We start from the raw sequence: 15,868 nt of genomic DNA on the forward strand, positions 1-15,868 counted from the left end.
CTCAGAGAGCCTCTTGCTTCATCTACAAACTGATCCCTGTTCTGCACAGGAAAACCTCAGTGAAATGGACTCCTTGGAGTTGGAGTTGTTTGAATTAGTGGCATTTTTAATTTGGGTAATTGATAGTCTAAATTTCCTTTCATTTCCACACTTTTGGGAAAATGTTTGTAAATGAGCCTTCAAAAGGACAGAAATCTGACCATCACTTAGGATTTCTGTGGTAGTTGAGACTAATCTGTTGGTTCAGAATAATTCTTGGACAACAAATAAGTAAGTCAGATAATGACACTTACTTATTATGGCCTTCTAATGCCTTCCCAATTAATGTAAAATAAATTTCTAACATTATATGGCTTTCATGGTTTTAGATGATATTGGTCCTGCCTGCTTCTTGGACTCATTTCTCATATATGTAAGGCTTTTTGATCTTTTCACGCCTTGAACATGACAAAAAGCTCATTTTAGTTTTAGGGGCTTTGCCTTTATTGTTTTCCCTATCCGGAACACTCAACACCTCTCTTGTTGTGTGGCTGCCATGTTACTTAGGTCTCAGATAAACGTCACTTCTTCATGGAGACCCTCCCTAACTTTGCTCTGACATAATCCTTCCCTACTCACTTTGTTATAATACTCATTTATATCCTTTTTTAAGCATTTTTATTCACATGCACATGTGTATAATATTCTCTTGCCACAAGTATACAAGTTGTTTGACAGCAGAGACTTTGTTTGCCTTTTACCTCTGTATGCCCAACCTCTAAGATAATGTAGTCAAAGAGAAGGCATGTAATGCATATATGTCAAATGACTGAAGGCATAGACGTTCAAAACTGTCTCAGGTCAGATTTATTTTCTATTTTGTTTGGTATATCTAGTTGTGTAGATTGTGGTGCATGACATAAGATGTTAGATATCACAAAAGCATGTGAGTCTTTTATTTTAAAAAAAATGTTTATTGAGAGCAACCATCATACTAGCACTGCCTTGGGTCTTCTGGAAATATGGTTATGAACAAGTTAAGATGCCTGTTCTTGAGAGATTAATGACCTGACATATTCTGGATCATAATAACATAGCTTAATGGCACTGAAAATGAGCACATCTGAATAAACTCTAAATAACATCAACCACTAATGCTTACATTTAGAAGAAATAGCATCTAAAATAAACTTTACAGTGTTTTTTAAAAGAGTGGTTTTCAACATGTACTCAGCTATGTTTTTTTTTTCTTCAGACAGTGGCATATGTCATCTAAAATGTATCAGTTTAGGCTTTTAGAAGAATAGTCTCATGCCATGCTATGTCACTTTTTTCCAGAGGAGGATAATAGCACCTTCACCACTGATCTTATCCATTACTGTAAGCCTTCGATAATATCGGTATCATAAAGAACAGCATGCTTGTAAGATTTCTTACTTTGTGAGAAAAAATGTTTAAGATTTGCCTTTTTCTCTTAAAGTATAACATATGTTTGAAGAAATGACCAGTCCTAGTATTGCAGAGGCAGACAGAATCACTATTCTTGAAGAGCTTATCAGAGGTAGTCTCTTCTCCCTCTCTATCTCTCTCCCTCTTTTTGTCTGTCTCTCTTTAGCTTGTATATCTTTATAATGCCAGGAGAAAATCGTACACAAAAATTTGCAAATTGCAATTTGCAGAAGAAGATGATGGCAGTGATTTTTTTGTACTGTAAGGTACAGTGCACTCTGCGTTTTGATGTAGTGGTAGTGGTCAGTGATTCTCAGTTTTAATATAGAAGTTGTGAGTAATTGCTCTTTTATCTAGACATAGTTATCTGGGTCATTTAAAAATGAGAAGAACTAATATATAATTAACAATGGCATGTATAAACAGCAGTACTTTGCATATTTTAAAAATGAGATTCAGACTCTTTGGAATGTCAATCAGTTTGCATGATATTGCTATCACAAATGAAACTTTATTTTCCTCTGTTCCCTCTTATACTTTGCATGGATACTCAAGCCTGCTAAAATCCTTATTCTGCTCTTCCTAAATCCTGCATTCTCTTTCCTCTACCCCTTTGTTTGTATGCTTTTCACTGACTATCCCCATAGTCCTATTTCCATTAGTTAAAATCCTGATGAAGTCTTACTCTGTATAAAGCAGGGATTCTCAAAACTGTGTCATAGTAGATTCAACAGAGTAGTGAAACAGGAGAGTTCCTTGACCTGCTTTACAGGACTTGTGACAAAGATGTGGCTTGTCTGTTCGCCTGCCATGTTCTCTCAAACCCCTTACAGGAAAGGGAGTACACAGATGGGCAAGTACAGGAGCTGGGGCAAGAACTTTTGGGGTCCGGCCCCACAGTAACATGTAGGAGTAGATGCCTGCAACTCCTGAAGCTCAAGTGGGTGTGTGTTACAGTATGTTCTGTTAGCTTTGCCATCCACAGGCAGCATAAGTGTTAAACACCTCAGTGGACCCTCAGCCTTTTCACAACGCCAGAGGGTCAGTGTAACAGCTTTCTATATCTCAAGCTCTTGCCTGATGTCCAGGAAAATCAGTTCATGCACGAACTTGAAGGATGGTGAATGTGGGGCTTTATTGAGTGGTGGAGGTAGCTCTCAGTGGAATAGATGGGGAGCTGAAAAAGGGATGGAGTGGGAAGATGATCTTCCCCTGGAGTTTGTCCAACAGCTAATCTCCTCTCTGAGTGTCCCTAGCCAAACTCCTTTCGACATTCAGATGCTCCTTCTCTTCTCTTCTTCTCTGCTGCTGTTCTGCTCTTCTGTTTGTATGCTCATCTGCTTGTGGAACCTGGGGTTGGAGGTTTCTATGGGTACAGGATATAGAGGTGTGGTGGGCCAAAAGGCAGCTTTTGAGTGTGAAACAGAAATTCCTGTTCCCCTTTAGGGACATGGGTTTCCAGACCTGAGGGGGAGCCTTTGACAGGGAACTGCCCTCTTCTACAGTATTTCCCTGTCTCTTGTCCATATCAGTAGCTTTTAAAAAATGTCTGTGATGGGACATTATACATCCTGGAGATTCATATTCACTTGGTCTGGTATGGGACCTAGATTGACATCCTTTCCTAAAATTTGTTTAATTTTTTTAATCAATTCATAATATTTTTGCATATTTGTAGGATACATGTGATATTTTGTTGCAACCATAGAATGTGTAATGATCAAGTCAGGGTATTTGAGGTATCTACCACCTTCTGTATTTATAATTTCTATGTGTTGAGAACAATGGGAGTCCTCTCTTGCAGCTATTTTGAAATATATAGTATATTGTTGTTAACTACAGTCACCCTACTCTGATATCAAACATTGTAACTTATTCCTTCTGCCTAACTGTATTTTGTACCCATTGGCCAACCTCTCTTTAACATCCATTCCCCAACCTGCACACCCTTCCCAGTCTCTGCTATTAATCATTCTCCCTACCTCCATCAGATCGGCTTTTCTAGCTCCTACACAAGTGAGAATATTAAATATTTACCTCTATATGACTGGCTATATTAGTCTGTTCTCACACTGCTATAAAGAACTACCTGAGATTGGGTAATTTATAAAGAAAAGAAGTTTGATTGGGTCATGGTTCCACAGGCTGTACAGGAAGCATAGCTTAAGAGGCCTCAGGAAACTTACAATCATGGTGGAAGACAAAGGGGAACCAGGCACATCCTACTGAAGCTGGAGGAAGAAAGTAAAGGAGTGGGGTACAATGTACTTTTCAACAACCAGATCTCATGAGAACATACTCACTATCGTGAGAACAGCAAGGGGGAAGTTCACTCCCATGATTGAATCACATCCCACCAGGACCGTCCTCCAACACTGGAGATTACAATTTGACATGAGCTTTGGGTAGAGGCACAAATCCAAACCATATCACTGGCTTACTTCATGAAGTCATTTTTTAAAAGACTATAAGTAATTATTAGAAAGACTATTTGGTCAGTATCAGAGAACCACTGTCATATAGTTCTTCTAATAATAATAATAAAAATTTCTCCCCTGTTATTTGTCTTCATAGTCATTTATTTGCTATTCTTTTATAGAATTTAGCAGATAAGACTTGTGTTCTTAATTACATCTTTATCACCTACAGAATGACTGAGGTCTTTTTTTTTGATACATTTTATCAAATTAATGTTGAATTAAATTGTACTGGTTGTGCTTTTTTTGTTATCAAACAAAATGTTTCATTCACAATGAAGCCCATGTTGTTCTAGAGACACACTCAAAGATGACATATGATACAGCTATTCTTACAGGACCGAGCACCTGTTGGCCTCCTGTTACTATCTCCTTTATAGCACTTAGTTGGATGAAGCAGTTTCCCAGAGTCTAGAGCCTGCTTTCAGGTGCAAATGGCACAGTGAGGATTTACTTCTCAGAGTAGCTGCTGAAACCATGGTCACCGTGCAAAGCAATATGAATCAAACACGTTCCACTGAAATCCCTTGGGAAAGAAATTTCCATTTTATCTGGTGGATGTGTCAGGAATAACTGAAATGGTCTAAGAATGATTTCGCTTCAACTTCTTCTGCTCAGTTCCTGTTTTTCATAGGAGTGGAGATAAAAAGGGGTAGAATCTGGAGGTGCTCTATCTGTAAAAATGCTCTCAGTGACAAACCTCACTGAAGTGGGGGATTTATGAAGGCTTAGCAGGCAACACTGTGATGTAATGGACAGGCAGGTTTAAAGGACATAAACCTGGATTCAATCCCAACTTGGCCACTTTCTAGCCTAGCAGCATTTGGAAAGATATTTAACCTTTCAAAACCTTAGTTTTCTCAGTGTGCAGTGATTCAAATAATACTTACAATGGAACTTTTTCTAATGTGTGTTTTTATATGCACATTTCCTGACAAGTATTATATAGTAATTGTTAACATTTAACCTCCCTCTACCTCAGTTCCCTTACCTGTCACAGGGAAACAATAACAGTAGTACTAATAAGAGATAACATTTACTGAGAGCTTACTTTGTGCCAGACACTGCTCTCAGCAATTTACAAAAGCATCAACCTCATAGGTTGCTGTGGAGTCATCGTGTCAATTAAATGAGCTAACAAAGGAAAGAAGTATTCAGCACTTAGATTTTAAGCACTCAATATATGTTAGACATTTTCATTAACTGAACAACTGCATGATGTGCTAGACACAGAACCAGGAAATTTCATGTATTTTCTAATTTAATTTCACAGTGGTCATAGGAGGAAAGCCTACTTATTACCCCCATTGTAAAAGTGAAGAAAGTATGAGCCCAAGGATAGAGAACTTGTCCCAAATTCCACAGCTGATAAATGGCACACCGAAGCCATAATCCAGGTGTGTTCGATCCCAAAGCTTCTGCTCTTAATATATTCACACTGTACTGTTTTCTGGAAGGGAGGAGCCCAGTGATGGGCTCATAGGTAGAGGAGATGTAAGGCAGAGCAGTTGGAGATCAAAGAGACAAGGCAAAGGGAGCATGAGAGAAATAGGTGAGACCCAAATGGACATTTACAATATTCTCTCTGTGTCATGAGCACTAGAGACTTATTTTATTCACTGGAATCAAGGGATGTGTTCTGGGGCCATCCTTCTGAGCCATGGGCAGAAGGTCTTAGCCATGACTAAGTAACATGTTTTTGACAGTTAATCTGAAAACAACCTTTATAATAATACTACTGGGATATCCACTGATGTCATTACCTTCTTTGCATTTCTAGTGATGTAAATCCAGAGAAGAAAAAGGAAAGAGAGGGTGGCAGAATAAAGAGAAAGAGAAAACAGTGGTAGACAGATTTTTAAACAAATTTTTACAATGTACTTATTTATTAATTATACACTGCTTCTTAAAAGCAATTAGAATATTATATACAAAGATTACATGTTCAAGAGTTATTTAAAATAAAAATATTTGAAAATAAGGAAAATGTATTAACCAATGATAGTTGTCAAAGATGTTCATGAATATTTTGGCAGTCATAGAAAATGGGAAACATGAGTATATAAATTATTCTAATTTAAACTGAAGTTGCATACATTATCGTCAAGTCTCACATGTGCTGTTTTCTCTATTCCAGGGAAGAGATATGTCAGGGTGGAAAAGCACCTTAGTGGACTTGGGTATTTCAAACTAAGAAAGTTTAAGAGACAAGGCATAGACACTAATCCCAGGACACTCATAGATTTTCTCCTTATGCTAGGCAATAAGACTCACCCACACATAAGGTATTTTTGGTTAAATGGCATGCCACTTTTCTTTGATAATGTGTAGTGTGGTCTCATTATTTCAAAATTGTTGTTTCCATAGAGCTTTATACACAGTTTTATCAAAGTACTAAATTCTCTATCATTGAAGAGCCTTCCTTTAAGCAGATGCCACTTAGCCACGTCACTGTTTAAATAGCTTTGTGCACCTAACTAGAATCAGTATGAAGTAAATGCAAGCACGATTTTGGGACTCAGAGGGCCTCAGTTGCATGACACAAAATTTCCATATGTCACTAAAAGTTTCAGATGGACAGAGAGACCAAGACCCAGACACCACCTCAGTATGGAATGTATATTATCAGGACACAGAATTGAGAGATTAAGAACATTTTACAGCATCTAACAGAAAAGATCTTCTGGGTACCCCAGCAAGGACTGTACAGTGGACTAGTTGCAGATGATAAATTAGGTGAAAAATAAATCACATCGGACCCTCTGGAAGCTGGCCTGCTCTTTTTCAAGTCTAGCCATACACACTTAAAGCCTAGAGCTATTTAGCATGTGGGGTAACTTGGATATATTTTACAGACTTCTCTGGGAAGGCAAATGCACCTCCTCAGTTTCGATGATAATCACTTCACAAAATAACAGCAGAATAGAGTAAATTACTAGACTCAGAAGTGAACCCAAGTTTTATTCATTACCCACAACCTAGCTGGGCTGACAGAGCAAGCCTACAAGTTGTTTTCTATGTGTACTTTTTAGGAGTTTCCAAGCATTTCTGGGAGTTAGTCTAACACAACCTAACAACTAGCAGTAGGGGCTATCCTGTAAGCCATTCCCAACCTGTTTGTTATCTTTCCAGTTGCAATCTTTTAAATACCTTCCTAATGACAACTATGACTAGTCATAAAGAAAAATAAAAACCCAAACAAAAAAATCCAACATTGGACCATGACATGAAGCCATGATCAGCATATGGGGAGGGAGGGGAATTGCAGTTCTAGCTCAAGTGAAGATCACATGGGCAATAATGAAAAGGAGAAAAATTAGAAAACTATGGCTGTGTGCAGTGGCTCACCCCCGTGATCCCAGTACTTTGGGAGGCCGAGGCGGGTGGATCACGAGGTCAGGAGATGGAGACCATCCTGGCCAACATGGTGAAACACCGTTTCTACTAAAAATAAAAATAAATAAATAAATAAATAAATAAATAAATAATAAAGTAACTGGGTGTGGTGGCATGTGCCTGTAATCCCAGCTACTTGGGAGGCTGAGGCACAATAATTGCTTTTAACCAGGAGGCGGAGGTTGCAGTGAGCCGAGATCTCACCGATGCACTCCAGCCTGGACAGAGCAAGACTCTGTTTCAAAAAAAAAAAAAGAAAAGAAACCCACTTAAAAAAAAAACCTTCACAGGTATTGGGATGTTATTATGTTACTATAAGTATTATATCCTTAAAAAATACCCTATAGTGGCCTTAGCACTAAGCTAGGTGGTATGTAAAATGCAAAGAATTTATACTATAGAGAATTTTAAATTCCATGTTGAAGACAAAAAAAAACCAACGTACATAAAACAACCAATAGTCTTCTGATATAGGTTGTAATTAACTTTAAAATATAGGGTCAACACTATAAAATATATAGGTGATTAGGGAAGAACGTGATTAGAGAAGATCAAAGAACAGTCATACCACAATGCTTAGGGCTAATTTGACTTGAAGGATGGAAGGCTTTAGGTATTTTATAGGTATAATAATAAAAGTAAATATTAATATCTAAGATTAATTCATTACTTCATGTTCTATGTCCTCTTCTAAGAGCTTGACATTTCTTTACTCATTTTATCCTCAAAACAACTCTACTAGGTATAAATATTTGTGATCTCCATTTAATGGACAAAAAGCCTTTATTTTATATTGTGAATGCTCTAAATTTATTTGGTCTTAGAACCCTTTTCTCTCCCAGACGTCTTATGGATTTGGTTTCTATTACTCTAAAATAAACTAATTGAAAACTTGGGAATGAACATAGCCTACTAGGAATTTCTAGAAAACCTTATTTACTCAGTATCATTGAATAATGAGCTGTTTCAGATAAGTTTTCTTTTTTTCAGTTCCGTGGCAAAAAATGATTGCATACATTACTTGCTCTATAACTGTCAGAATTTTTCTACTACTATCTTAACTTTGGTTTAAGGATATCCTTCCCATATGTGCCTATTTGTCTATTACTTTTTAAAAATATGGTCATTAAAAATGTGCACTACTAAAAACAACTGTCAATTATTGAGTGACATTCTAGGTTTGTCCCTAAGGTAAATGTTTCCAGTCATAATGTTTTTGAGAAACATATTTGTCTTTTATGTAGGTATTTCGTCTTCTTTCCACATTGTCAAGCTAATCTCTACTTTTTAAAATGCCATTTTGAAGGTTTCTCTCATTCCCACTGTGATAAAGAGTTGGTTATGTGATGTCTCAGACCACAGGAACTCAGAAGTCAGGTACAATTTTAGATTTTGGGGATATAAAAAGGATTGTGAATCAGGATTTCACAAGTGCTGGATGACAATTTTGTATTCTGTGAATAGACCTGGTGGGAGTCCTGAGAAAAGGAGGACATGGGTTGGGGACTTAGAGGCTTTATTGGAGAGCTGAAACTTGAAGTGAAAGAATTGGGTAATACCCAAGGAAAAGATTGATATGTTCCCCTAAAAAGGTGCTTTGTAGTGTGGTTATGGTTTTAGGGCCCTTTCCTCACTGTGAACTTGACTTTTTGGAAGACAAGCAACAAGAGAAGCTTTTTAGTGTTCTACACAAGATCTTGAAGTTTATACGCAAATTGTACTTCATAAGTTTTAAATGTCTTTTTTTTGGTAAATTTTTTTGTAAATTTTCTTTGTAAATTACCTGGTTTTGAATATATCTTTATTAGCAGCATGAGAATGGACTAATACAATTATCTACAATTTCTTCGAAATAAATATTGAATAGTTTTTTTGTTTTTGTTTTTACTTTGATATCACTCAAGCTGCCGTGAAATATTTACCTGTGTGCTTATGACCAGGGAATTTAATCTGTAGTACCCAGATCAATTAAAGCACTGCCAGCATAAAATCACCGGTCATTTGTTAAAAGAGCATTTATTGAAAGCATCTGGTTAGTGTTAGTACCTGTACTAAGCCTTAGGCGTGCAGAGAGGAATATGACACAGCCTTTCCAGTCTGAAGTGGAGACAGTGGAAGTGAACAGGGAATTGGGGAGGCTGTACTGTGGACCAGCTAGATCATAAATCAATTAAAAAAAAAAGATGCAAAGAAAAAGTGACTAACTTCTCATGGAGTTAGGATATTTGGGGATGGCAATGTATATGGTAATCTTTCACAGAATATATAGTTGCACCAGGCCTATAGAATGAGAAGGAATTTTTTCCAGGCAAGATACTCATTAAGGGAAGTATTCCAGGCAGTAATAGTAATCTGATTGTAGATGCAGGCATGAAAGTAATCTAATTGTGTTCCAAGAATGGTGAGATTTTCAGTGTGGATGAAGCAGAAATCCACACTACTTCAGTGTGGTGAAGGGTAGTGTGTTCTAAGGCAAGGAGTTATAAGTTTTGAATTTTATTTCATAGTATCAGCGTCACATTATTTTGTTTTGAAAATGCAATCATTTGTAAAGAAGTTGCTATTTTTAATATGACATGTAGTTACACAAATATAGTAGTACTCCCCACAAAATTTCAGATACTCTATCATAAATGTATCAGTGTGGTTTTCTGCACCTGTGCAATTTTGTTTCTGCTGTTCCTTTTGCTTAAAACGACTTTATTCTGAAAAAAAGTGAAGCCCTCAGAATTAGGCAGCTATTGAACATAATCATTATCAAGCAACTACTATGTGTTAAATTTTTCCTAAAATTCTCATAATGAACCTTCAAGTTTGTTATGACTTCCTGCTTTATAGATAGACAAACCGAAGAACAGAGAAGTCTGAATTTTCTCATTGCCACATAGTGAGTAACAATTTCTCAAGTGACAAATTGTAAAAATGACATCCTAAAACAGTTTGTTTGGGGACACATGTAAGTAAGAGATAGATTCAAATACAGGTTTCTACCAATTCCTAAATATACAATCGTGGAACAATTGAAAGTGGATCATTTTCCTGCTGAAAAAATCTTCAAGATAATGAGAGTAGCATAATCAGAATATTTATTTGGCTTTTTTTTTGAAGAAGAGACCATGGCAGACCAGTGTGATGCCATTGTAATAAATGGTCCAGGTAGCAGAAATGGAAAGGAGTGAGTAAGTGGCATTATGGGGTAAATGGATTCTACCTACTACAATAAATTGTAATGCTTTTTAGATAGAGACCTTGATTTAATAATTTTATCATTGCCTTTTACAAACATTAAATATTATCAGTATTTGGAGAATCAGTGTATAGGTTGTCCCGTTGGAGATTGTATTAGTTTGTTTTCATGCTGTTGTTAAAGACATACCCAAGATTGGGTAAATTCCAAAAGACAGAGGTTTAATGGAGAACTCAGAGTTTCTCATGGCTGACGAGGCTCACAATCATGGCAGAAGGCAAAAGGTATGTCTTACCTCTCAATAAGTGAGAGACAGATTGAGAGAGAAGTGAAAGCAGAAACCCCCTAAAAACCATCAGTTCTTGTGAGACTTATCCACTACTATGAGAACAGTATGGGGGAAACCACCCCCATGATTCAATTATCTCTCACCAAGTCCCTCCCACAACACGTGGGAATTATGGGAGCTGCAAGACAAGATTTGGGTGAGGACACAGAGGCAAACCATATCAGATATTTACCAACTAGTCTTTGCATAATGTTACTGTGTTTGTTTTCTACAGAACTGAGAGGCAATCATTGTGTGATGAGGTGTGACGAGCATGGCTTGAAGCTAGGATGCCTGCATTTGTGTCCTGACAGAAACTTTCTAGTTGTATGGCTGGCTCTGGGCGAGTTACTTGACCCTTTGTTGCTGTTTCTATACCTCTTACTCTGGGGTCCTAGAATTGCTAAAAGCATGCTGCTGCATACAAGATAACACAAAACTAGGAGAGAATTTTACTTTACTTTATGGTTTCAGGAAAATATGATTTCTATATAAGCCTGACTATATTATTAACTAGAAGACAAAAATAATTTTTAAAATTGAAATATGAAACAGTATGTTTTATACTAATACATAACAGGGTTTATGTATATCCAAGATTCCAAGTGAGTGTTCACTCTTTTTCCCAGGGAGATAACTTTGGTAGAAATGTTTGAGAAGCAGTGATCATTTAAGTGACCCTCAGTTTGGTTAAGTGGCAATGATGTTGATGCTAACCTTCTGAGTATTTTTCAAGGACAAATTAGATGATGAATTTCAAATGATTTTGAAAACTCTGAAAAGTATAATGTATGAGTTTACTAAGGTATTGTTATTATGCATAACATAAAGATAAATCTGTTACATAAAAATGTGTAAATTAATCATAACTCAATAAAAGTACCTAGGGTGGCCAGGATAGCAAACCATCTGCAGATTCTTGAGGAAGATACCTGAAAGATACATGAATCTATTGTTCATCTCCCCCTGTTAAGTCTTAACCTTCCAAGAGCAGAAATTGTGTCTGTTTTACTTGCTGTCATATTCCCAATTCCTAGAATGGTATCTGATATAGCAAATAGACATTTGCCGGAAAGTGAATTTATAAAGGGACTCTCAGAGCAATCATTTTTCCTATTAATGAGGACAATGGCCCCCATCTACAGCTTACCCTGATAAGCTGGGCTCAACCAGGGTTGAACTGCAGGAATCTTTTTGTTTGTAATCTGGCACCCTGAGTGGCATTAAATATATCAGCAGTATTAAAGATTTTTGAAAAGTGATATGAAAGATTAACAAAGGTGGACATTAAGGTGTGGTAAGAACAGATTTTAATCCCTAATAAACTATTGCAATAGGGAAGAGGGCCCAGTGTAAACAGAACGGAACTTGAATTTGTGCAGAAATGATTGTGTGTTTTAGAGGGCGAATAAGAGTGGTAAGAGGGTAAGGCAAGGGGCTTGAACGTGAGTCAGGGAAGTGGAATTTACAAAAGCTGAAAGGGTAGGTTTGTTTATGTGAAACCCATCTGAATTTGTTAAGTAACACTTACAGAAGTTAGACTCAGCTCCTCCATAGAGACTAGAGGAGGGGTCCTATTTTCAAGTATTGGCTGAAAGGAACAGTAAATTATTTTGGCAGCCGTTACCTTTTCCAGGCAGAAACTTAAGGAGTTTGGAATTGGCATCCTAGAGGTGTGACATTGAGTTGTTAGAAAAAAAAATGTTATTGTTTGTTGGAGTCTTTTAATGGGGGTTGGTGAATAGGGTGGACAAAATCATTTGTCAGAGCGCCTGTTCAAAGGAGTCTGACTAGTGTTCAGTCCTAGATAGGATCTTTGTCAGTGGCCTACTTTGGTTTTCCTTGGAAACCAACTTAGTTTTGGCTTAAATGGTTTTACCTCCCTTAGAGTAAGAAATGCAGAAAGAAATACAAATTTAAATAAAGAGAATTTGATTCTCAAAAGTTTAGAGCAGTGGACTTCAGCCTCCTCCTCTGTGCTTCCTTTCCCTTGTCCCCACAAAAGCCTTATAGATCTTTTCATAGAATCTTCCTTTCAATAGGAAGCAGCCCCAGACCTGTTTCACTAAACTAGTTTTATTTTAGCATTTTAAAAAAGAAATATGAAGAGAGGATCAAGATTCAAAGGGATAAAATCTTCTAAGAAAAGACACCATGAGATCAAATAAAGATTTATTAATTAGCTTGTTTGTCTTCTCTGCAGATACTGCCCTTCTTGGAATGGTGGTTCAAATTACTGTCCTTGATCAATGACTTAACTCATCAACTAGGACACAGTTTTTGGAAAAGCCTTGACTAACCCTTAGAAATTAGAAACTATAATTAGGCAGGGCAGTGAAAGGAAATAATAAATAATATGCATGAAAGGACCTGGAATTCTTAGCTCCTGTAATCTAACCCTCCTGTTGTTTACATTAAGACCTGGTTTGAGAATTGCTGCATTGACAATGTTTTTAGACCTTTGACTTTTGTGTAAATTGCAGGATGTCTCTCATAGTGAATGAAATTACTTTGTAACCTCCCTGTGCCTAAGACCTTTCCTTGGCATAGAAAAGAGATGAAATAATTCCTCGTCTGACAACTTGCTTGAGAGAATGATCTGTCAAAATAGAGTTAGTTTTGGTTTTCACCTTGGCTGGATTCCCCATGTGTATTTGTCACCATTGCCAAGGCTTCAATGCAGACAGGAAAAACATGCTTCTTCCTTATGTTGCTTCCTCTCATTGGCAATTGCTTACAAATACTACAAATACTCATTAAGGGAAAGCAGAAATGTTTCAATAATTATGGAATGTCCAAGATAATTGTTTACTTCTGAAAAATGCATTGTTGTCCCAGTGCTAGTTCTTTCCTTCACCTCTATTCTGTTCTTCTTCTGTCACCACCTGTATTCTAACACTTGAATTTCAAGCTCAGCCTTACAGAGGTGAAAAGGCATCATACCAAGCTGGAAATAGACAAGATCTTAGAAAACATTTTCTGTAACTCATACGTTTTACCAAAGAGAACCCTGGGCCATCCAAGGGTTCTTTTTCAACCACAGCCCACCAAATTTAAATTTAGCAAATGTTTATGCATTTCTTATAAGGTGAAAGACATTGTAAAAGAGACACAAAGATAAGACCAGAATCTTAAAAATTTGAATGGGTAAGGAAGATAGAAGAGATAGAATGCTTACAGCTAATCATACAAGAAAATATAAAGCAGACACAGGCAGCATAAAATTAAAATGCAGAAAAGGTAATTCTTTTCTGCAAAGGATGAAATTTTGTTAAAGACATTAAACAATGTAATGGCTATAACAATAGAATGTGTATGGTCAGGTATTAGTCATTTAGTAGACTGCTGCAATAATACAAACAACCTTCCTACTCATAAGCAGATATATAAAAACATATAAATTTTGGGTTGTTGACATCAGTACTGTAGCCTCTGTGCAGTAAGATTCTCTTTAAACAGCAAGTATTTCAATATTTATAGATTTTTTATTTATTCCCTCTGCTGGTCAGAAGTGTATTGATTTTAAGCAGATTTAATCACTAAAGAAGCGTGACTTGTTCATAGCAGAAAGTAAACCAACTTGATTAATTTAGAAGAAACTCTTCTTCATCTACAGTAAAACATCTAAATTTGTACATCATATAAATAAAATGTAATTACTGACCAAAGCAAGTTTATGGAGCATAAGAAAATTGTGTTTTTCAACATGTTTCACTTAACATTAGATTTACAGATTAAGGCTCAGAGAAAGCTTTTAATGTTAACATTTCTGGGTATGACTAGCCAGTCTGCTAATCAAAACCATGTGTATCTGTATGAGAATTCAGAATTCACGTGGAAATCCTTGGCAAATCAATGAATGTTTGGGCTGGCCGCATGATAAGAGATCAGGACTGGTGGTACAGATTTGAGTATGTTTGAGTATATGTCCTGAAGAGATGGGAGAGTGCAATTCGTTAAATGACATTAAATCCATGAGAGAAAAATTATAGAAATAAGAACAAGACCAACAATAATAGTGACTAATCATTTTTGAGCAATTATTATATGACATGACAAGCATATTATGATGTACTTGCCCAAATTATTGTATGGGCTATATTTTTATCTACATTTTCCACATGATGGGACCAAGATTCAGAGATGTTAGGTTAAATTTTTAGTCATACAACTAATAAATTGCAGGGATGGGCCTGGGACAGAATTGATTCATTTTGCTCTGTATGGCTGGAACTTTCTCAGTTTTAGTGCTGAAAGTCAGCTATCTTGGAAACTACCTTTGTGCCAGGCAAAATGGTGTCCACAGTTTCTGGATGACAAAGCTTCAGCTTTCAATTGGTATACTATACTGCTTCCACTAAGGAGAAAGAGAAACAAGGATCAGACATGGAACCTTAGGATACACAAATAATTTTTTTAAATGAGAGATAATTATGAAGTCAATACTTACAGGACCCCATCTGGGTTCTTTGTCCATTGTTTCCCCAGCACTTAGCAGTGTATCTGGCATAGAGTAGATGCTCAGTAAATATGCAGGAAATTCATTTATTGATTGATGAGTACTAGTGACTAAATAATGAAAAGATAATAGGCTGAAGAGGTCAATATTATATTCCAGAAGCATCAAAGAGTGAGGAGCTCTTAGGCTGAAATAATCAATAACAATGTTTGTTATAACATTTTTTAAGCAAGGGTGATGATTTTGCAAATTAGTGGTTATGAGAAACTTCAAGATTTAGCCTTTGAGAAGAGGGTCCCATGGAAGCTTGCACACATTCAGGAGAGAATGAAAATGAGTAAATGGGGAGAGCTGCTAGTTGTAGATACTAGGAAATAAAATCTGGATCAAGGAAATAGTGAGCCAAAACAGTGTTTTATTTTTCCTTTGCCAAAAGAGAGAGTCTCCTTAATTAAATGAAAGGGGAAGATTCATTGCAAAGCAACAAAATTATACACCAAACAAGGGAACAGCATAGAAAAGGGTTGCTTCCTGACTCAGGGAGGGTTTGGGGCTGGAACTGGGAATGAAGAGGTAATACTAAAGGGATATTG

The 15,868-nt window shown here is 36.7% G+C and overlaps 1 protein-coding gene and 1 long non-coding RNA gene across 3 annotated transcripts in view; one reads left to right on the plus strand and one right to left on the minus strand.

Annotated features, from left to right (window-relative positions):
- NELL1 (neural EGFL like 1) overlaps positions 1-15,868 on the plus strand; it is an 874,275-nt gene that overhangs the window by 835,229 nt on the left and 23,178 nt on the right. The window lies entirely within an intron of this gene.
- Positions 3,222-15,176, minus strand: LOC116525227. Its single transcript, XR_004257628.1, has 3 exons — positions 15,166-15,176; positions 4,873-4,882; positions 3,222-3,346 (listed from the first exon to the last, which is right to left on the minus strand). It is a non-coding gene; the product is annotated as an uncharacterized LOC116525227 (long non-coding RNA).

The sequence above is a fragment of the Sapajus apella genome, unplaced genomic scaffold (assembly GCF_009761245.1).
Source record: "Sapajus apella isolate SASKATOON/1434 unplaced genomic scaffold, GSC_monkey_1.0 scaffold47, whole genome shotgun sequence".
Classification (NCBI taxonomy): Eukaryota; Metazoa; Chordata; class Mammalia; order Primates; family Cebidae; genus Sapajus; species Sapajus apella.